Below are 24,604 nucleotides of genomic sequence, written 5' to 3'. Positions count from 1 at the left end.
TCTGGTTGACAATAGTAGGAGGTAGAGTGCTGGCTTGAATTCTCAGAAAGTATTGTTTTGAGGTGAATGTGAAAGTGAAAGTCATGCAGTCGTGTCTGACTCTTTCTGATCCCATGGACTATGTAGTCCATGAAATTCTCCAGGTCAGAGTACTGGAGTGGGCAGCTGTCCCCTTCTCCAGGGGATCTTCCTAACCAGGAATTGAACCCAGGCCTCCCGCATCAAAGGTAGATTCTTTACCAGCTGAGCCACCAGGGAAATCCAAGAATACTAGAATAGGTAGCCTATCCCTTCTCCAGCAAATCTTACGGGCCCAGGAATTGAACCAGGGTCTCCTGCATTGCAAGTGGATTCTTTACCAGCTGAGCTACCAGGGAAGCCCTGGTTTTGAGGTGTGCGTAAGTCAAAACCTTCTTACTCCTATCACTTCATTAGGAGAACCCAACCACATCTGGTAATGGTAGTACTTGATAAATGAACAACTGATTTGTTTGGGAAACAGAACTGAGTTTTCATGAGGAAAAAAATTATTTCTAGGCTAAACTTAACACTTGAAAGAAAATGGAGAACCCTTGACATCCATCTTGTCTTAAGAGTAGTTTCTCAGTTCGAGATTCAATATAGTGTGAAATATTGAAGAACTCACACTTGGGTCACTCAGAGTGATGGAAAAGGAGTATACAATGCTGAGTTTCAATTGCCATCTCTAGGCAGGTCCCATGGAATCCCACTGTCTTTGAGGAATGTCTTATTCATCAAATTGGTAAAACAGGACCCAAAGGCAAATTTCAAATAGAAGCATGACCATATTTTTTGTCAAAAGCGTAAGTAGTTTCTCTTTTAAATTAAGTTCACAGCATAAAGATTTCAGTTAAAAAATTATCTCCTTCAACTTGTATTTTAGAACTAAGTTCAATAGCTTAGTGAAGGATTTGTCATCATCAACAATACTGACATTTTGGGTCTGGATAATCTTTCGCTGTAGGGAACTGTTTTGATAGTGCATTATGTTTATCAGCATCCATGGCTTCCATCCACTAGATACCAGTAGCACTTCCTCTCCACCATGGGCAACCAAAAATCACTCCAGATATTGCCAAATGTCTCCTGGTAAGTAAAATCACTCCTCACTGAGAACCAGAGGGTTAGTAGGAAAGGATGCTTTAGTTTGTTTGATAATAATGCATCCCCAATTATTCTTAAGAAAACTTCCATTCAACTGTAAAAATGCATAAACAGAACAATTAATTTTGCACTATGGCTCTGAAGTCTGAAAAGTTGCTGATTAAATCCATTGTGTTCACAAAACACCTGCACCTAGGTTAACATTTTAAAATCATGAGATTAGCTGACTGTAAGACACAGGTAAAGGAAAGTAATCACAACAGTACTTTGAAAGCAAGAAAGTGTCATGATTATAAGATGCTACTTTCTGCTTAAGGTTTTAGGGAAATAAAGTACAGTCCAACAATGGCAAATAGTTTGGAAGTAGCTGCCAACTCCAGCTGACTGGCAGTGGCTGATGGGAGCCCTGCATTGAGAATGACTCTGATGATGTGTCCAGGCTCAGCATGAAAGAGGGCTGTGATGGATTAATGATGTCTGCCTTGGACAATGCAAGGGGAATAATGGCACATATTTCACACACTGGCTCATTCATTTCTAGTCATTTTAACCAACTTCCTCTCCAGATTATTTTGAGCACCTGATGAGATGGTGGTATGCTGCTGCTTCTGTGTTGCATAATTAAATACACAAAAGGAAAAAAATGAATGGAGATTACTTTTAAGTACTGATGAAGCATTTCGTCTTCCTTAGGCATTATTTTTGGCTGTGTGGACAGGCCATTAAATAATAATTTAAAAAAATGTCTTTTATATCAAAACAAATGGTGTAGAGGTCTGCTTCTCCTGTGAGGGGTGGGAGGTGGGGGCACAAACCATACTCTTAATTTAAAAAGTCACACAGAGTATCAACTTCCCAGGAACATATAGTTTCTTCCAAAATCTATACAGCTCTTTTAAAGTATTTTTCTAGTATTTCTTTTACTTTCTGAGTTGCAAAGAATAAATATGACGCCAATTTTTCATCTAGATGGTGGTAGGGATTTAGTCTTTAAGAATGCTTTTAAGCAGACCATGTCAATGAGACTTTTGTACTTCTTTAGGAATAACAATGGCTATCCATATGACAATTACTGTGAAATATATACAGGTAAGTGGTCAGCCAGACAGAAGTACTTCTCAATGAAACTTTGGGAGGTTCCCCTCCAAATAACACTGTATGTCATTATTATTTCTCCCATAAAATCAAATAAGGGATAACCAAATAGTTGTTAACAACTCCTTTAGATAAATGTTTTACATTAATCTAAACATGATTTCCTAGTTACAAACAATTCCTTTTCTCAATCTTCCCATTTCTATGGCTAGGACAAACAGATGTTAGATTAGTAGCCAATGTTCATAAAAAAGAAAGTTTTGCCACTTTTCCTCTGTTGTTGCACATACAGTGAGAATCAAATTAATAAGCTATTCTGAGATGAGGGTTCTAGGCTTCGTGATCAATCAAATGACTCTAAGTTAACGCAGTTTTAAAGGGCACGATCAAACTTGTATCTTGGCACAAGAAAGGAGCAAATGACATGTGACTGAGTGAAATTAAACAGATTAAATCTTTAACTGCTAAGGGTCTGCTATAGCTAGGGTTGACATAAAACTTTGTTGATTTCATTTCTTCATATGGGTTGATTTAACTTCCCTGGTAAAAGTAAAATAAAGCCTTGGAATTGTTAGGGGAAGCACACTGATTGAAACCGCCCACCCTGGCCAGGCACCATAGTAACTATTTGCATGAGTTGTATTATGACAGGAGGTTCTGGTAAGGAACACGGAACTAATAAGCCTCCACCAACCAGAAGAGTTTGGGAAAGGTCAAAGGAGACACCACCTCCCAGAATCCTCCTCTCTGGCATCTGTCTTGGCTGAACAAGGCATGCACCACCAGGAAGGACTCTGAGTCAGAATGACTGGCTAAAGACAACTCGGAAACTAATCCCATCACCATAAAACCCAAGACTGCAAGCCATGTGACGGAGCAGTTCTCCTGGGTTCCCTCACCCTCCTGCTCTCTGCTCGGGCGCCCTTTCCCAATAAAATCTCTTGCTTTGTCAGCACATGTGTCTCCTCAGACAATTCATTTCCGAGTGTTAGACAAGAGATCAGTTTCGGGCCCTGGAATGGGTCCCCCTTCCTGCAACAGAATGACTGTGAACCTGAGCTTTCCTTACAGCTAAGAAAATCTGATTCAATGCAGAGATTAGGATATATGGACTGAAGTTTTCAGATTGTCAAAGGGCTATTAACTGGAAGCAGAATAAAGCCTTGGTAATTGACTTGGATATGGATCACGGAAGGGGAAGAATATCCCTTTGCCTCCCCTTGCCTCCCAAATCTGAGGCAAGTTGGGCTTCTAAAGGTAAAGATCACAAAATTCACTGGAAAATGGGATTGGTCTGTTTAAAGTCATTGGCTTCTCAGTTCAGAGTGGAATGGTTGTAGAGGAGTTCAGCATAGACCAATCACAAATCCTCAAGTTCATTGACTGAATAGTTTCAAGCTAACTATCAGGTTGTTTTCTGCCCATTCTGACCAATTGTTTGAGAAGCAGCTGTTTTACTTCCTCCTTGACCTATCCTTATCATTTGGTATGTTACACCTTTAAGGTTCAAAGTCATGTAAAGATCAAGTTTGACCACACAAGTTCAAGAAGCTTGGGAAATATCCTTTATCATCTTCATGTTAATTTGACATCTGCAGGGGCTTAAAAAGAAAAAGAAGAAGATTTTATAGAGAAAGAAAAAAATGTACTTTACACCTAGTGGGAAAAACATTAGTAATAAAGAGTGATTTCATTCATTTGGAGCATGCTGGGAAGTTGTTTGTGTATCCAGAAAACAAAGCCAGGGTTAAAACCCAATAGAAGACAGAGCAAACTAAAGACAACCACATGGGTTCCTTGGTCAAGCATCATATGGTGCTCAAGGGGCTTTTTTGTAATTTAGTGTCAAAAATTAATCTGAAATAAAGTCAAGGACAGAGCCACAGAGGGGTTGTTAAAAGTATATTTAGATGCATACTGCAATTGAACTAATGTTGGGTAAATGAGGGAATAAAACAAATTATTCAATTTGTTATCAGCTTGTAGGATTTGGAGAGAGAAGACTCCCATTTGAAAGAACACTTTGGGGCTTTTCCTTCCACAAGAAACTTGTTTCATGTCATCCAGACACTAAGTAGATTTCTTTCACAAAAACTGTTACATTATCTGGGTAAACATGTCAATCAAAGAGTACAACTAGCAATTTACAGCAATGATGCTAGATTTAACATCTAGAGAGCAAGATTCCAGTGGGAAATAGTGTTTTTATTTACCTCTTTGTTACTAGAACAATTTTTTTTTTTAATTTCATAAAAAGAGCTTTGAAAAGAGTATTTATGTCATAACCAAAACAAGTCTTTAAAACTTTGAGGTCTTTTTATTGGATTGCTTTCTTTTTTAATTTAAGAAATGATTTGTCTAAAACACTATTTACACAATTTTTGAGGATATCTCAGAACAAACACTTTTTCTTATTTCTAACGAAGCTTTAGGAGAGTGGTGATATGGTATCTTATTCCGCTTGCATGTTAGAGGTTTAATCATTACTTATTAATTTTCCTATTTTCATGAGATTTTCCAGAACTTAATATTCTATTAAGGTAGCATCTGTTAGAGGAATTATCTTGGTTTTTTAAAGCAAATTTTAGCTGATTACCATGAATCTACATAATTAGAATTAGGTCTAATTATGTAGTGTAAATACATGTAATATATTTATAACATATAATGACATAATTATGATTCACAATAATGTTGAAAAACTCCTCCTTAAAATTAGTAAGAAAAATATGCTGCTCAACCCCTCCACAATTTATTAGCAATTTTACAATGTATGTTTTTCTGTAGCTCCTAAAATAGAACTTGGTAAGAAAATATAATTAAAAATACATATATTTTGAAGTTATTACCCTAAAAGAACACCACCAAACATTCATTAGATTTCAAAACTACACACATAATGCAGCCTTTTTAAGAAGAATACATCTTAAAATATTAATCCTAATAACTACATTTCAATACACACTGAACCAAATTCTGAAGGATGTCTAGCAAGAGTTAATGCACTATAGTTCTAACGTGTCTTACAAATCACTGATCAAAATGATAGAAACTGTAACAAATAATATTGAATTTTTACCTATATATACTAATCAGAAACATGATCGAAAGCGGGCGGAGGGATCCACCTATGCATTTCACACACTATATTAAGTACAACATATATTTCAAAATTTAGGGCACAGCTATTCAATTCATTTGGAAAGTTGAATGATAAACTTGATGCATTATAAGAGGATTGACACTTTTTTTTCCTTTTGTAAAGAATCCGATGGTGAGTATTATAAGTGAAGAGGTCCATATGGGCTCTATTATAAGTATTCAACTCTGCTGCTAGAACTCTAGAGAAGCCATCAAAGATACTTCACTTACAAAACAGGCAGCTGCTAAATTTGGCCTGGAAGGGGAGCCCTGTATACCAAACCTAGCAGTGTACCTGAGAGGCTGGAAGAATGGGGGTCTGGAGTTTGTCCTGTTTATGTCTTGCTTTCACCATTTAATAACTTAGTGACCTCAGCTAACTTAGTTTTCTTGTTTGTAAAAATGGCAGGAATAACAGTTTCCTATCTCATAAGGTTGTTGTGAGGATAAAAATGAAATAATGTATGCAAAGTACTTACTATAATAGGGTATGTCTTCTTTGTAGGAGGAATAAATTGGTGTTTAGAGATATATACCATGTATATGCAAAATATTGGTATTCCACATTAGTTTCAAAATTTGATAGCATAATTTTGCATATTGACATCTAAGAAGCATTGGTTTAGATGTTGAACCAAAATATCTATACTGGTAAATTATTTTTTTCAAAATGAAAAAGAATATTATATATAAGATCAAACTCATTATACATAAGGTATAAACTATAAAAATATGTTAAATAAATTATATGTACTTAGATGTATACTTTGCATGTGTGTATATATATATATATACACTATACCATATACACAAAGCACATGATTATGTATTCATACCTATTCAATAAACAATTATTCAATGGATAATATGCATATTCATTATGCTAGGCAATGATTAGCTTCTGCTTTCTTTTTTTTTTAATGTGGTGAGAGATGCAAACACACAGCAAACAATTAAAAATTCAGTGTAATAAACTACTATGGTACACATGGTACACATGGTACACATGTTGTATTTTTTAATAAGATGTTATGGGAAATTCTGTCAAATTCTTCTTAACAAATCATGGAGCTTTTCTTGAAAGATTTTCAAGAATATATGTCTCACCATGAAAAATGCAAGCTTTTAAAAGGACAGAGGCTGTTTACATGTATAATATTTCCTAGCATGCTTCTTATATTATTATCACACCCAATTTGTCAGACAAACATTTTTGAACAAATTAATCTTGCTACTAAGTGGATAAGGTAGTAACAGTGAATACATCAAGGTTTTCTTAAGTTCACACAATCAATAGTTCAGGCCATTATGAGGGTAAGTGGTACCTTATAAATTAAAAATGCAAATTCTATCTGTTACCCATTTAAAAAGTTGTGATGAATAACTGCATAATTCTGGGGGGAAATGAGCTAATAAATAGTTGATAAATAGTCCACACAATGCTCAATCAATAAGGCAGTAGAGACTGTAATACAGTGATACTAGTTTGAGTGCCAAGTTCTGAGTTTGAAGAACAATTATCAAAAAGTGACTTGGCTAAGCTTTGGAAAATCACTTTGGCAAATCACTTCCCTACACCTTGGTTTTGCCATCCTTAAAATAAGTGAACTTTATGGAATCTCAAAATAGTGGGACCTTTCAGACATCAGAATCCTCAGCTTCCTCCCTGAGATTCTGATATGTCTGTCTGGGGGCTGGAATGTGGTTCAAAGGTTCAGAGGGACTCTTGTGATGGGCCACTATTACTGATGGCAAGTATGCCTTAGGAATGAGGGACCAGAAGGGTGAGAAACAGAACCAGATAATCCCCAAGACCCCTTTCAGCTATGAAGTGGAGGAAATTCCAGTGTCTTTTCCCTGCCCATATTTCCTCTGGATCTTTTTCTCCCCGTCTTGCTCTTTCAGCCCTGAGTCTGGAGTCCAGTTGTATGGCCACAGCTATTCCAGTAGTTTCAGTCTTGCCTTAACTGTCTTAGCCAGATTAAATGACTTTAGCAGTTGTGATCCTTTAGTGCCTGATCAAACTTCCCTTTCCTTGTATCCCATTCTCTGATGTTTCTGCTTGGGGGCTCACAGTTATCTGAAAAGCCATTTCTACATAAAGTGCAATATTAAAGTTTAGCATAAAGTGTTAACCATCTCAGACGATACCCTTGCATGTCCACAGCAGCCTTCATATTATAAAAATGAGTACAAATTCTCATGTATAAAATAAGCTAGAAAGATACATTGTACAACATGAGGTATTATCACCAATATTTTATAATCATTATAAATGGAGTATAACCTTTAAGAATTGTGAAGCACTATGTTGTACACCTTCAACATACAACATTATATGTCAATTATAATTCAATAAAATAAATGAGTAATAAACAAATGGGGAATTCATAAACTTACTGTTGGGGAAGGAAGTTGGAAAGATATTTTAAGGAAGTAGGATCATTTATCTATTCAACATTTAAACTTGGAAATTCCCCTAGTAGAAAAATCATTATTTGGGAAGCTGATCTCCTCATACAATGCGAATGCTGTTTGTAGACTTGCTGAAGTACTCTCAGACCTTGTCTTTCAGAGTATGTCCTCAGTGACCAGCAGCAGTGACACTGCTGGAATTTTAGAATCTTGGGCCCCAGCAGAGTCCTATGAAACCAGAACCTGCATTTTAACAAGAGCCCCTGCCGATGATACTGAGGAACATTAACATTTAAGGAGTGATGTGTCAGATAGATGAAAGCCTTAGTAATCATGTCTTTCCAAAGAAGAGGTTGGAGTAGATAACATGAGATCAAAAGGGCTGAATTTCATAGATGGAATTACAATCACATCAGTCAATGCTATATACATCCTCTGGGCTTGGGAAGAATTCTTTACTATCCATATACCATTGGGTCAAAGGAACATATTAAAAAAAAATACAGTTTGTAACCCATACGTGGCTGCTTATACATTAAGCCTACTTTTGATACTTGCCTATTTACCTACATACCTGTGTTCCCTAGGAAAAGTGAAAACCACTCTGGGTGGGGGTAGGGGGAGGGCGGAGACTGGTTTTATCTCCTTTCTTCTCATCCCAAACTTCCCGACCCCCTAGTACCTAGTACTAATACAGTACAGATCACATACTTGATACTGAAGAAAAGTTTGCTAAACTTTTCATAAAGAATCACTAAAGACAACTCCACTATAAAAGTTATTTTGCATGTGTGCTAAGTCACTTCAACTGTGTCTGACTCTTTGCAACCCTATGGACTGTAGGCTGCCAGTCTCCTCTGTCCATGGGATTCTCCAGACAAGAATACTGGAGTGGGTTGCCATGCCCTCCTCCAGGGGATCTTCCAGTGGGGAATAAAGAGATCAAACCCCTGTCTCAAGTCTCCTGCTTTAGCAGACAGGTTCCTTACCACTAGCATCGCCGTTTTACTCACAGGAAACAGAGCAAGGGCAAAGACACACACTTCACTGACAGAGCAGCGGATGGTAAACCAGAGTCCCCCATCCACTTTTGTAAACAGAGTTTTATTGGCACACAGTCATACAAGCTTACATGTTATCTACTTACGGCTACTTTTGCATTACAAGGCTATTCTTGGGTAATAGTGATAGAAACAAAGATGACCCACAATCACTAAAGTATGTATTATCTGGCCATTTACAAAAAATATGGCCAGACCTGTCACAAAGTCTGGGCTTGGGTCCTAAAAGCCTCCTACACTCATTTATACATGGTACCACTGCTGACCTCCGTGGGCTGGTAAACTCAGCAAGAATGGCCTAAATTGCAGAAGGCCAGGATTTACTTGAGGAATGAAAAGGCCTTTCAGCAGAAGCAAAAGTAACCAGCAGTGTGTCTCCTCCCTGGTCTTTCAAGCCCTGACTCCCTTTCATAGAACATTTAATACAATTTCTAGTGGGACCAAAGTTTAACTTACGCTTTGATGATCAAAACACACCTTCCCTCTTCTCGTTTAAACTATAGGTAATTGAGTAAATTTGGAAAAGCATTCAGGCAACTCGTTTTGTTAACCTTAGAATTCCCCCATGTCCACACTGTTCCGCTGTCCTGTGTGTGCCCATACATCTTTAAAACTCTAGACGGAAGGAAAAACCCTCTGTGGGGCCTCTCTCTCAAGCTCTGCTGAAATTAGACTTCTGTACTCCGAACAGTCGTTCAAAAGGCCTTGTACCATCTCACAAGGCAAAACCTCCTAATATTTTACAGACATTCGAGGACTCTGTCTCCTTCAACATAGTTGAATTTAACATTTTCTTACCTTTGTACATACTGTCCTAATTATCACTCATGTATCACTCAGGGTTTGATCAGTAAAGTGGACATATAATATCTGACATTTAATAAAATATGTTCATGACACTTCACCTTATATTTTGGTAGTTATCATCATCATCATTATTTCTATTTCCTTTGAAGACACTGGTACTGAAGCCTGAAGCATTCCCCAAATGCACTTCCAGACAAAAAGTTTCATTAAAAAAGACGTCTGCATTTGTCAATTAGATGGAGACAGCAGGGCATGTTAGAGCCAAGATCCCCTCTCTACATCAGCCTCTTATCTCTGCCTTTCTTCTCTGAGGGCTAGGTTGAGGATCATGGTCTTGGTGCCACAGTGAATTTCCCACCCTAGGAGGACACATCCCTAGTATAATTGACTCAGAGCCAGCTCTTCAATCTTGCTGCTTCAACCTGCCCAGAACTGAAACATCCCAAGATAGGACGTTGTGAATGTAAACTCTTAGTCTTTACAAATCTTTAGCTTTCTGTGTCAAGGATTTGCTAAAAAGAGGAGTATTACAGGATTCCAATTAACACTGCCAATGTTAGTTACATAACTCTTTGTGAGTCACTTTAATTATTTTAAATGTATAGGAATAGATGAAATTTAAAGATGTCAGTGAATCTGAACCTAGTTATTAACACTTTCTGTTGCCTACTGACTTGAATCTATTTGGTTATTCACCATTGTTAAATTGACATGTGAACTACAGACCTCCTTTTATACACTCGGTAATAGGCTACAGTGAAAACAAGGGCAAATTTAGCTCCACCAACAGGCACTTAATAGCATGCAGGCACAGGGCCACCATATATATGAATGCCAGGTCTCCATCCTTCTAGGTGCTCCAAGACTGTCTTGCATAAACTGTATCATTAAGGCAGGTGCTTCCAGAAGGATCTGACTAACCACAGAATTCGGGCTCATGCTCAGTCATGTCCAACTCTTGCAACCCCATGGACTGTAACCCATCAGACTTCTCTGTCCATAGGATTTTCCAGGCAAGAATACTGGAGCCAGTTGCAATTTCCTTCTCCAAGGGATCTTCCTGACCCAAGGATCAAACCCCAGGCTCGTCTCCTGCATTGGTAGGTAGATTCTTTACCACTGACTCACGGGGGAAGCCCCACCACAGAGCAGAGGATGGGAAGAATCAGTAGCGTGGTAACCTGAGAACAGAGTCTGTTTTCTATTAATTCTTAGTTTCTTGCAAGAGCAGGAAGACCTCTACAAAATTTTATCAATGCACCTGTTTTGAACATCACAGATTTCCCACTGATGTAGTCTTACTAACATTTCTTTTGTTATTTAATAAAACTTCAGTGTTGTTTGTAGATAAACATAGCTGCCCCTTGATAGCTTCCTCTGTAATGTAGCTTTCCATGTGGAATGTGTATACCTGATTATAGGGAGACTAGACGCTCCCAGGTTCTATAGTCAATCCTGCTTCAAGGACTTCTTAGTAAATTAAATAAAGCTTCTTAAAGGAATTCTGTTAGTACTGCTTTATGCAGATTAAGTGCTGACTTGAATCGAATAGTCCTCAAGTCTCCCTAAAATAAGGAAAACTGCATTTCTACTGTTTTATATATACTATCTTTTTTAGAAAATAATTCTCAGAGAAATTACAGTTCAGAACAATTTTATTTGAAAATTCAAATTCAAATAATCAAAATAAATTTTTGCACAACACAGTGTTGGTAATGTTTGGTTTTTTTTTAATAGCTATAGATCCTCTCCCCAAAGTTTTTTCAAACTGGAATATAAAATAAGCATTTAACATTATGGAAAATGTAAAATTATTTATTAATCAACTGGAATTATAATTCTGACTGTTTTCTACTGAGTCCACTGGAATATAACCTCTATGATTCTTACTTGTTTAGAATTTTGGTTTAGTTTTAATAAAATAATTAGTGGATTCAAAAAAGGAACACAAACATAGATATCACATTGTGCTGAATTTTTTTTTTTCAATGTTAGCTACAGACTGGATAACATTTCCAGTTTTCTTGCCTCCACCGATTGGACATCCATTCATCAATTCATTCAAAGAAACATGTATTACACTCAAGTCTGTACTACATATTGAAGCTATAAACATAAATGACAGAGCCTTGCCCCTCAAATATCCCATAGTAGGACCTCACTACTCAGAGTGGTCCATAGACCAGCAGTGTCAGCATCATCTGAAATCTTGTTAGAAATGCAGAGTCTCAGGCCTCAGCCCACATCTTTTGAACCAGAGTTATATGTTAGGGCTTCCCTTGTAGCTTAGATGGTAAAGCATCTGCCTGCAATGCGGGAGACCTGGGTTTGATCCCAGGGTTGGAAAGATCCCTGGAGAAGGAAATGGCAACCTACTCCAGTACTCTTGCCTGGAAAATCCCATGGATGGAGGAGCCTGATAGGCTACAGTCCATGGGGTCGCAGAGAGTTGGATATGACTAAGAGACTTCACTTTCACTTTCTATATGTTAACTAGATACCAGATGCCCCCATGAATGTAAATGTTTCAGATGCATGGTCTAGCATGGAAGAGGTCCTCAGATATTAGAATATATCTGAGTTACCTGGTGGGGGGTGATGCTTGTTAAAAGATTTCCAAGCCTCCTTTCTTTCGAGTGGGATAGGGCCCAGTAATCTGTCATTTAACAAGCAGGCAGTTGTTCTGCAGGGGTTCCTGAGAGGTCTTCGAAAAATACCAGATAGTTAGAGGGTAATGGGAGCAATGTGGGGACAAGGAGCGATGGGGGAGGGTAGACCAGTCAATACGGAAATGAGAGTATCTGGAGTTTAAAACTACTGTGCTTTTGTGTGGCTGGCATTGAATACTTTCTTTTTTGGGTCTGAATGGAACAGACAGCTTGCCTAATTGCTGCTCCAGCTCAGAAGGGTCAGAGATGTGAATACCTGGTGCTGCAAGAGGTCCTTTTTCATACCTAATGCATATCAAATAATTTAGGCCATTTCTGTGTCTGATAAAATGGATTTCTGATGGAAACAAGGACGTCTAAACATTAGTCATTACTGAGTGTTAATCACAGAGTTGTAAGATACTTGTTCATTATTATTAAGCATCTCATTCACTTAGCATTTTTCTAAAGTAAACTGCTTTGCATTCGTGTTGACAGGGGAGTGAGAGAGTGTGCCTGCCCTTAACAGAATCTATGAGTTCATCCTCTCTAGCCTAACAAGTGAATTGTATCCCTATTTTTTTAACAGATAAACCAAAGAGAAATGTTAATGATATGCCCAGGAGCAGCTTTATATAATCAGGACTGAGCTACTGCCTTCCAATTCTATCTCTAGTCTTAGTTTTCTGGAGCCAAGTTAACAAGGAAAAGGTTTTCAGGTAACCTAGATTGCTGCTTTTATAAGTGCTTGTTATAGCTGTAGCGAAATAAAAAGAAGTGCTGAGTGGGAGGAACACATTATCACCCATAAAAATGAGTAAGAAAGGAATCATTTTAGGCCTGCACATTGGATAGGAAAGTGAAAAGCCCCATCAGAAGTGCAGTTCCAGAAATTTGCTAATTTTCAAGCCATCACAGAGAAAGGGAGTTCTCACTCAAAGACAAGATCTGGTTTGAGGCAGCTGCCTCGGGGTCTCTGCATCTTCAGTGGTATTGAAACTGGCTCAGCAATTCCATTTCAAATAATTTATCCTGCAGAAATACACAGACAAAAGTGCAAAGATGCATCCAGGGGGGTGTTTAATGCAGTTTTACTTGCACTGGTGAATAACTGGAAGCACACCAATACAAACTGTTAAAAGTTTGGGGTGGAATACTACATAGTCATCAAAAACTCAACCGTTTTTATGAAAGTATGCCTAATTACTAAGCAAAAAAGTAAGTTGCAGAACCATAATACATAAAAACTTAGTATATGAACAAGAAATAAAATTTAAAGAATATATAATAAAATATTGATGAGAGGACATTCCTGTGTTCCAGTGGCTAAGACTCCATGTTCCCAACGCAGGAGCCCCAGGTTTGATCACTGGTCAGAAATTAGATTGCACATGGCACAACTAAGAGCCTGCATGCTACAACTAAAGATCCTTGTAAACTACAATGAAGGCCCAGTGCAGCCAAACAAATATATAAACACTAAAAATATGATAAGAGCTATCTCTGAGTTAGACAGAATTACAGGTAATTCTCATATTCAAAATTTTACAATTTTGTACTAATTTAACAATTATGTATTATATTGAACATGAGAAACAAAAAGGATTTTGTAAAGGATCCTGAGAGATTATAGTTCTAGCCTATTTATTCCAAACTTTCATTTCTTTCTTTTTTTTTTTCCGGATGAGCAATCTGGGGTCGAGGAATTGACTGGCCTGATTCCACAAGCGAATTAATTGTTCAGAAAGCCACAGAAATTGTCAAGGCCCGCTGGAAACTTCAAAAGAGCAAAAACCTGCCTGGCTGTCTTCTGCTTTGTGGGTCTTTGCTGGCAAGGACTCTCAGTCTCCAGTGTTGTGATGGGGAGCAGGAGGAAGCGGGGAGAGTGACACCAACAGAAGAGAAAGCTCAGCCAGAGATCTAGAAGGGAGAAACTCTGCTGTGCTCGTTTTCTCTCAAATTAATAATCTGGCAGCTAATTCCTGAACTAACTATAATTCGTGTGTGGCACCTTCTGTCAAAGCAGTCGACACAGAGTTGCTTTCAATTTCATACTGGCTCCCCGAGCTGGAAGGGCTGGCGTCAGGCCAGGGGCTCACCCCGCTAACACAGGCTGCCATCAACTTGTGCTCTTTGCCTGAAGCCGTGGGGTGACTCCCCTGAGCAGATGCAAGTACCTATTTATAGACGTGATTCCTGCCAAAAGAGCCAAAGGACCGCTGACCCGCCTCCATGCCTCCACTGCAGCCCTTCTCCAGGATATCACACCACAGTTCCATATCACAGAGTTCATTAAGAATGAGGTTAAGGTATCTAGTGAAAGTCGCTCAGTCATGTCTGACTCTTTGCGACCCCATGGACTATGCTGTCAATGGAATTCTCCAGGCCAGAATATTGGAGTGGGTAGCCTTTCCCTCCTCCAGGGGATCTTCCCAACCCAGGGATCAAATCCAGGTCTCCGGCATTGCAGGCAGGTTCTTAACCAGCTGAGCCACAGACGCCAAGGTATTTAGCCATTTTGTACTATCAGCTAGGAAAGGATTGGCAGTGTTGCCTCAGTTTCCTCATGAGATGTCATGTAATATCAGTTAAAAAAAAAAAACTTACTTGTTCTGTTTTGTAAACACTAGATAAAACATTAGACTGTCAGGTAGACTTTCTAAGTTTGGATATTGAGCTATTTTGTGAATTACACTCAAAATTCCAACACTTCAACCTCAACTACCTTTTCATAGGGTACTATCCATATAACCTGAAGCATCAGCTGGACCAACAGCCTTTCTGTCTTCCCTGCCAACAGAACCCTGTTATTTGGCCATATCCTGATGGTGGTGGGGGGGCGGGGGGAGGGGAATGTTCAGGGCAGGCAATCCTGGCCCCAGGGAATAATAGATAATTGGTCTCATCCACTCTGGTGGCCTTGCCCTCTTGCTAACAATTCCTTTCAACAGTAAGTACTGTCTCTTCTGGCTGACTGATGGGTACTTTCTCAAAGCTTTTAGGAAGTGTTTTCCTTCTTCCTATAAAAAGATTTTTTAGAAGAAACTTCATTTCTTTTGCAAACAGTCAATGTAAACTGTAAACAGTGCCTACTGGCACAGAAATCCTGCAAGTACCAGAAGAGAATGCGAAGAGGCAACAGGGAGCCAAGGCAATGATGCCCGTGTCCCTGAGATATAGAATCCTACAACTGTGTCAAAGTTCTCTAATTTTCTTCCAAGACCATATAGCTGGCTAGGTTACAAGCCATGACTTTTAGTGAAAGCCACTTTTGTCCCCTTTTGCTTTTTTAACATTATTAGACACAACAAAGCCTAATATTCCTAGTTTAGAGCTCCTAGGAATTTCACATTTCCAGAACCAAGACTAAGGTACAACTAGAAACCTGATCAGTAAAACATTTGCAGGTAACAAGGCACCTAAAACACAGCTGTAGTTCATAAAATACATTCTATTGCATACATATCCTGTAAAAGTTTAGTAAATTTTAAACCAACATTTAAAAGAGGGACATTGGAAAGGGTAGGTATAAAAAAGTTAATCAGGTCATTCGTTTTTACTCTTTTTTCGTTATTTTTTATTTTATTGATTTTTTTATTGTAGAAATTCTCAGCATTTTGAAGATGTCACATACACTGTAAATCTCAAACAGGAAGATGCAATTTTTAATGTTTTCTAGTTATTCTGATATTACTATATTTAACCTAATCATTTTATAAAGGTGTAGTGCTTATCAGCAAAACCAAATAAAATCACAAAATGAAGGGGAAAAACCCTGCAGATTTGGGGGCCGCCGTTTCCTTGATGTACAGATGCTGTAACTTACCCTACTCAGACAATTTCTGACGGAATATGGCTAGCAGACTTCTGCTTCACTCTAAGGTATACCTGGAGTGTTTTTGCCTTGGCCACAAAAGGAATAATTTCCTTATGAAAACTGAAATATGTCAAAATTATGACCATCAATCATTAACATCATCTTCAAAATAAATCCAATTCATTTAGTCAATTAATATTTATTGAGTACCTACCATGTGTCTGACACTATTGTAGACATATGGGATAGAACACCATCCCTGTTCTCATGGGTCATACAATCTAACTGCAGTATACCATCGTTGGGAGATATCTCTCCATGAATCTATGGCATCCTTACATGCTCAGTAATTAAAAGCCCATATGCTCTGGAACTATCTTTTTAGGAAGGCCTATACAAGCAGGTAACTCTGGAAAGAAGGAGATGGAGACTTTTAATGAACACATGTATATACACTGGCGGGTAAGTAGAGTCAAGAGTGATTTTTTTCTTGAAAGATTTAGAGACATAAGACATCTCTTCTTGAAGATACTCTACTCACATTCCATGATAATAAAAATGATATCTCTGTTTGGAGAGAAAACGGGCAGATTTGCACGCAATCCTTACATAAAACTGCATGTGTGTGTATGCTCAGTCACCCAGCTGTGTTCGAGCCTTTGAGGCCCCATGGACTGTTTCCTGTCAGACTCCTCTGTACACTGGATTCTGCAGGCAAGAACACTCTAGTGGACTGCCATGTCCTCCTGCAGGGGATCTTTCTGCCCCAGGGACTGAACCCACGTCTACTGCTTTGCAGGTGGATTCCTTACCTCTGAGCCTGATTGGAGTCTCCTGAATTGGACGGGAGTTTCCCCTCTTGGAACACACCTCACTGCAGGTACAGGCACCACAGGCCATCACTGAGTGCCCTGAGGGACTGTGCCTCAGGGAGTTGTTTCTGTAATGTCACTCTGATTGCCTTTTTTGTTGTGAATAATAGGACTGTCTTTGTCTCTGATCCCAGGGTCTCTTAGTTTCTTGGTCTCTTCACACTTCCTGATTTAACACACATAGAGACAAGTTGGCACGTTTTAGACAGAATGGCCAGAAAAGATTTGGCCAGGCTGTAATGCATCATAGCTTTAGTTTTTTATGCTTAGGTATAAGAGAGACAGTGTGTCTTTCTTTAGCCATCACTTGGTGGTAATGTAATGTGATGCCACTAGAATTACAGCTCCAAGAGGGAGGGGACTTATATCTGTTTCACATTCACTGATGAATCCTCAGTGCCTAAAGCAGTGCCTTGTACACAGCAGTATGAATGAATGAATGATTGAATGATGGGGACAGAGAGCTTTCTTCAGCCTTGCCTCAATTCACAGACCACCCCCACAGGAACCAATAAAAAGAGTAAATATTCCTGATGGATGTTGATGACGGATTTGAGGAGAAAAACTGCCTTATTGCCTTTGGGTGAAAAAAAAAGAAATATTATTAATACCTAGGTTATGAGTCTGCATTAAAAAATAATTTCCTTGGGAAGCTTGGTTTCATTTGGACCCGTCATACCAAATACAATAAATGAATTATGCTAAAAAAAAAAAAAATAAGTTCCAAGCCAAATAAATGTACATATACCTGCAGGCATTCCAATTGGATTTTTTAAAACTCAAAAAGTAATTATGCCATTATCTATTACTGGACGTAGTGAGCTGTGAAGAGATAGTGGAATTCATGTCTACTATTACTGAGTCATTTTTTCTTCCTTGCTAAGAACTAATATGTCAGAGAAGTAGCCAAGAATAAAAAAACATTAGAAATACTGAGATTAATAACTATTATGGTCACAGAGTAGAAATAGGGAAACAGATATATTGATAAGTAAAAATCTGCATCAATGTCTCTCGGCTCAGATTTCAAAAATTACCCTAACATATATTAATGTAGTTATGAATTACATTTTATTTGAACATGTTAAATATGCACTGGCTACTAACAGGATTGAGGCAACATGAGATTTAAAAGAAATTATAACTTTTTTTACTGACTCAGAGGTGCTGGTACTATGATTGTTTTTTTAAGGCTTCTGGCCATGGCAAAATATGTAAAAAATGTACTAATTTGCCTGTGATAAAACAATTACATTCATGTCATTTTTCATACTTGTGTGAGATTCTCTCTTTGGGGGTTTTCAGAGTAGGAACAAGATTCTTGGATTATTCCAAATAGCTAGGCATAACAACTGGCTTCCCAGGTGGTGTTAGTGGTAAAGAACTTGCCTGCCAACAAAGGAGACATAAGAGATGTGCATTTGGTCCCAGAGTAGGGAAGATTCCCTGGAGGAGGGCATAGCAACCCTGTCCAGTATTCTTGCTTGGAGAATCCCATGGACAAAAGAGCCTGGAGGGCTGTAGTATACAGGAACGCAGAGAGTTGGACATGACTGAAGCGATTGAGCATGTACAGGGGTAACAACAACAACAAAAGTTGAAATGTACTCGCCAGGCACCCTACCACAGGGGCTGTGCTAACGCCGTCATCAGTTCTTCAGCAACCCGGAAGGCAGCGAGGTGGGATGTGCCCATTGCAAACGAAATGGCCCAAGGTTAAAATGGATCCAGTTGATTTGCCCAAGGTGATGAACCTGTAGCAGAGAAACTAGGTTCCAAATCTAAGCAATCCAATCCCAGTATCTGTGTAGTCTTCATCACTGTTGTTCCGCATTAAAGGAGGTTTCAGTGAACAAAGAGCCGGCACTATTGCAGGGTGTCTGCTGAGTGAGCGAGACCTGTTGCCACCATTTGCAGCCCATTCTGAATCAGGCTTCAGCACAGTTGAAACCAGACCTCTCAGCACTGGCGACATAAAACTAGGTGATTAACGGCAAAGACAGACATGCATGGCCTGTTTCATGAACTAATCTGCGCTCAGAATCTTGTTTTGCTGTGTTTCTTCCATGTTGCCCCAAATCAAGGTCTTTTGATTCCCAGTTAGAAGACCCGCACTTGAATGATAATTAAGAAAACAAAATCTAGTTTGGTTTCAAAACACCTTTCGGTGGTCTATATAGCTTTTCTCTGTTAAGAACAGCAATGAAAACTAGGGAGTCTGTTATGTCCTGGCACTAAAAACAGTGAAATGTCAGAATCCTTCTCATACCCAACTTCAGATACTTAGACTTTTCTGTCATTAACCTGAAGCTAAACTCTCCTGTTTAACTCCAATCTACCTTCCTATCTCATTTTGTCTTTGAATATGAAATGAGTCCTTAAGCGAAGGCTGCTTAAGCCAGGCTGTTTGCTCTTTACCTGGACACTCCTGACTCTTGCTTGGTGCCTGTGCTTACACTTCTCTCCGCCCCGCTGCCCCCAGGGGATTCCCATCTTCCTCCTTTTCCTTCTGGTTGCTCAGCCTGGACTAGGGAACTTTTTTTTTTTTTTTTTTTTTTGGACTAGGGAACTTTTAACTCAAGCTTACATCCTGACTCTTCTGTGACAAATTCCCCTGACAATCCTCATCCTAAGAGATGCTCCCGTCTCCCAACCACGTAGTCTGTGTTGATAGAACTTGGATGGTTTAGATTGGAGGAAATATGACAATTACAATCTCCCTCACTTGATGTGAAAGTAGCCAAATATATGCCATGCAGGAGTTTCCAGTGGAGTTAATAGTGAACTTCTTTCTAAACAATTCAAATCCATCCTTATATATATTGATACATTGTGTGAGGGTTCTGAGAAAGAATAGAACTACTTTGTTGAATGAAAATTTTAATTCTAATTCCATGACTCTTACACTCTTCTAGTGAACACAAGTGAAGCCAATAATAAAAGTTACACAGCCAGATTAAGGTTTTCCTAAATCACATCACCTTCTTGGATATTCACAGTGCATAGCATGTGAAAGGTCTGAGAAGCTTTTCAGTAAAAAAAAAAAAAAAAAAAAAAAAAAAAACATGGCCCAGCTTCTTAAACACCTTTATTTCCCCACTGGATTTTACCATGGAACACCTCCTTCCCAGAAAACAGATTAAGAATACATGAAATAAAGCATTATCATAATAGGCATGGCCATGATGTGGTCCCTCGGGAGAAGATTCTGAGAGAAACGGAAACTGAAGATTCTCTGTTTGTGAACTTCCTGTATCAATGTATAAGTTAAGGGGTAAAGTCATTGCTTAAACAGTCTGGGGGTAGGGGAGGATTCCAGAGTTCCAAAATGACAACTGCTTTCCCAATCATAATTTATTTAAAGTTTTAATCATGTTTTGAAGTTGGAATAAAACTCTTGGAAAATGTTCTATTGTCAATGAGCATTTGGCTACCAAGAAGACTCATGAATGGTCATCTTTCCTAGAACACCCAGCTCACTGTTCAATCACATTCTTCAGTTTGGATGTCTTTCCCACCTTAAAAATAACTACACCATGATATGAATCCATTTAATATTTATTTTAAAAATGTTTTAATATGGGCCATTTTAAAGTCTTTCTTGAATTTGTTACAAAATTTGTATGCAACAAATTATATACATTTTAATGTAATAAATATAAAAATTCTGTATTACATGTTGTTCTTTTGGCTGTTAGGCACGTGATATCTTAGCTCCCTGACCAGAGATTGAATCCCAATCTCTTGCATTGGAAGGTGAAGTGTTAAACACTGGCCCACCAAGAAAATCCCAATTTGAACCCATTTCAGATAAAGTGATCAAGTATTTGGGGGGCTTGCAGAGCTGAAGGTCAAACCTAAGTCTACAGTTCTCCAACATAAAAACTGCTATAAAAGTGATGTTTGTGAAGGAGTTAAATGATCATTCTAATTTTTTTTGCCATATCATTGGGCACACTTTGGTTTCCCTGGTGCCTCAGATGGTAAAGAACCCACTTGCAATGCAAGACAGCTGGGTTTGATCCCTGGGTTGGGAAGATCCCCTGGAGAATGAAATGCCTATCCCCTCCAGTATTCTTGCCTGGGGAATCCCATGGACAGAGGATCATGACGGGCTACAGTCCATGGGATCACAGAGTCAGACATGACTGAGCAACTAACACACACATCACTGGGCACTCCAGATTTACTGATCAGGGTATTAGGACTCAAAATTAACAGCTAAAATAATTTGCAAAGAAGTAGCCTCTAGCACTTGCCTAGCATAGTAGAGAGGTTAGGAACACAGCTTTTGAGTCAGAGAAAAACAGGATAAAATCCAGCTCAGTTTTTACTATTTTGTGACTTTGGGCAAATTATGTCACTTCTAAGTAACAACAGCTCCTTAAAGAAATGTGGTTGGAAGGTTTTACTGAGATAGTATGCATAACACTTAATAAATATTAGTATGAGTTCTATTGCTCTATCTAGTACCTCCTAGTACTCATATTTCTTTAAATTGCCATCTAAAAAGAATCATTTGTTAAACATAATGGTTATTGCTAATCTGTTAGGTGCCAGGGCTGTGCTAAATTTGAGTGATACAGCAATGAACAAGATATAGGCACTACATTTAAGAGCTCACGATCTTCTGAGGAAGGCAGATAAGTAAATTCAAAATTAAAATACAGTCTGGAAAGTACTCTTCATGAGGCATGCCCAGCATATCATGGGAATGCAGAGCAAGTCAACTCAGCAGCAGTGGACTCAGGACATAATTCCTAGAGGCTGGCTGAAGCAGCTCTGGGCACTTGAAAAAACTTGAAAGTCATGTTTTTTAACACAGCTGCCCTGGAGGTATGGAAGTGACAAATAGAGAAATGATTATATCTAATAAACAGAATGCCTGAAGAACTATGGACAGAGGTTTGTAACACTGAACAGGAGGAGAAGACCAAAAACATCCCAAAGAAAAAGAAATGCAAAATGGCAAAGTGGTTGTGTGAGGGGTCCTTAGAAATAGCTGAGAAAAGAAGAGGACCAAAATGTAAAGGAGAAAGGGAAAGAGATACTCAACTGAATGCAGAGTTACAGAGAATGGCGAGGAGAGATAAGAAAGCCATCTTAAGTGAACAATGCAAAGAAATAGAGGGAAACAAAAGAATGGGAAGGCTAGAGATCTCTTCAAGAAAATTGGAGATACCAAAGGAACATTTCATGCAAAGATGGGCACAATAAAGGACAGTAATGGCAAGGACCTAACAGAAGCAGAAGATATTAAGAAGAGGTGGCAAGAATACACAGAATTATACAAAAAAGGTCTTACTGACCCAGACAACCATAATGGTGTGGTCACACACCTAGAGCCAGACATCCTGGAGTGTGAAGTCAAGTGGGACTTAGGAAGCATCACTATGAACAAAGCTAGTGGAGGTGATGGAATTCCAGCTGAGCTATTTCAAATATTAAAAGATGATATTGTTAAAGTGCTGCATTCAACATGCAAGCAAATTTGGAAAACTCAGCTGTGGCCACAGGACTGGAAAAGGTCAGTTTTCGTTCCAATCCCAAAGAAAGGAAATGCCAAAGAATGTTCAAACTACCACATAACTGCACTCATTTCACATGCTAGCAAGGTAATGCTCAAAATTCTTCAAGCTAGACTTCAACAGTATGTGAACCAAGAACTTCCAGATGTTCAAGCTGGATTTAGAAAAGGCACAGGAACCAGAGATCAAATTGCCAACATCTGTGGTGTCATAGAAAAGTAAGGTAGTTCTAAAAGAATATCTACTTCTACTTCATTGACTATGCTAAAGCATTTGACTGTGTGGATCACAACAAATTGTGGAAAATTCTAAAAGAGGACAATAACAGACCACCTTACCTGCCTTCCGAGAAATCTGTATGCAGGTCAAGAAGCAACAGTTAGAACCAGATATGGAACAGTAGACTGGTTCCAAATTGGGAAAGGAGTATATCAAGACTGTATATTGTCACCCTGCTTATTTAACTTCTATGCGGAGTACACCATGCAAAATGCCAAGCTGGATGAATCGCAAGTTGTAGTCAAGATTGCTGGGAAAAACATCAATAGCCTCAGAAATGCAGAAGAAACCACTCTAATGGCAGAAATCGAAGAGAAATCAAAGAGTTTCTTCCTGATGGACATGAAAGAAGAGAGTGGAAAAGTTGGCTTAAAACTCAACATTCAAAAAACTAAGATCATGGCATCCAGTCACATCACTTATGGCAAATAGATGGGGAAGCAACAGAAACAGTGGTAGACTTTATTTTCTTGGACTCCAAAATCACTGCAGCTGGTGACTGCAGCTGTGACATTAAGATGCTTGCTCTTTGGAAGAAAAGCTATGCCAAACCTAGATAGCATATTAAAAAGCAGAGACATCACCACCAACAAACGTCCATAAAGCTATGGTTTCTCCAGTAGTCATGTATGGATGTGAGAGTTGGACCATAAAGAAGGCTGTGTGCTGAAGAATTGATGCTTTTGAACCGTGGTGTTGGAGAAGACTCTTGACAGTCCCTTGGAAGGCTAGGAGATCAAATCAGTCAATCCTAAATGAAATCAGTCCTGAATATTCATTGGAAGGACTGATACTGAAGCTGAAGCTCCAATACTTTGGTCACCTCATGCAAAGAGCCAGCTCATTGGAAAAGACCCTGATGCTAGGATAGACTGAGGGCAGGAGGAGAAGGAGGAGACAGAGGATGAGACGGCTGGATGGAATCATTGACTCAATGGACATGAGTTTGAGCAAATTCCAGGAGATAGTGAAGGACAGGGAAGCCTGGCATGCTGCAGTCCAAGGGGTTGGACTTGACTGAATGACTGAACAGTAACAACAAAATTCTATGGATTACATTAACAGTATTTGTTGTATGTAATTCTTTAAAAATCAGACTTAAAACACATGTATGCTCAAAAATGAGCCCCTCACATTCCTATTGTTAAAGAAGTTGTGTTACAGCGGTGAGGTGCTACTCATACACTTGTGACGCTTCCATGATGCGAACAGCTTGCGAAGTACTATAAGAAGGAAGCATGTGTTATAAGTACAGGACATGAGCTTATACCCCTGGGACATTTTAATTGTTTTTAAGTTTGCACTTAAAAAAAATAAACAATGCCCAATTCATCTATATTACTGGCAAAGCTGTATTGTCATTGTTTATTTTATCCCTTTGAACTATATTTTCATCATGTGTTTATTTCCCACTGAAAAGGATCCTTGGGTGGCAGCTGGCTCTTCATGTTCTTAGCCCTGTTTAAAAACAGACTGTTATCTAAAACATCAGAGAACTGCTAGTGTGAATGAGAAGTGAGGAGACCTTGAAGAGAAGCAGGAACTCCTCTGAGGAAGAAGTGGTACATCATCACCCAGGGCGCACAGCTGTCAGCAAGGATATTGGCCTTTCAGGTTAACCTGCAGCCTAGGCAGAAATGAAGAATATATGGAAGACTTGCATGACCTACTCACGGTCACTCATTTAGTTTCCCAATCTTTTCTGTGTCTGGAATTAATGGATAAAATCCTTCCCAATTTGCACCCTGCTTTCCAATATGCACCGACTTGGACTGCAACCACTATTCTACGTAAAGCCCCTTTTATATTCCCTTAA

The sequence above is a fragment of the Odocoileus virginianus genome, chromosome 3 (assembly GCF_023699985.2).
Source record: "Odocoileus virginianus isolate 20LAN1187 ecotype Illinois chromosome 3, Ovbor_1.2, whole genome shotgun sequence".
NCBI lineage: Eukaryota > Metazoa > Chordata > Mammalia > Artiodactyla > Cervidae > Odocoileus > Odocoileus virginianus.
The sequence above is the reverse complement of the archived record's forward strand: the minus strand, read 5'-3'. Positions refer to the sequence as shown.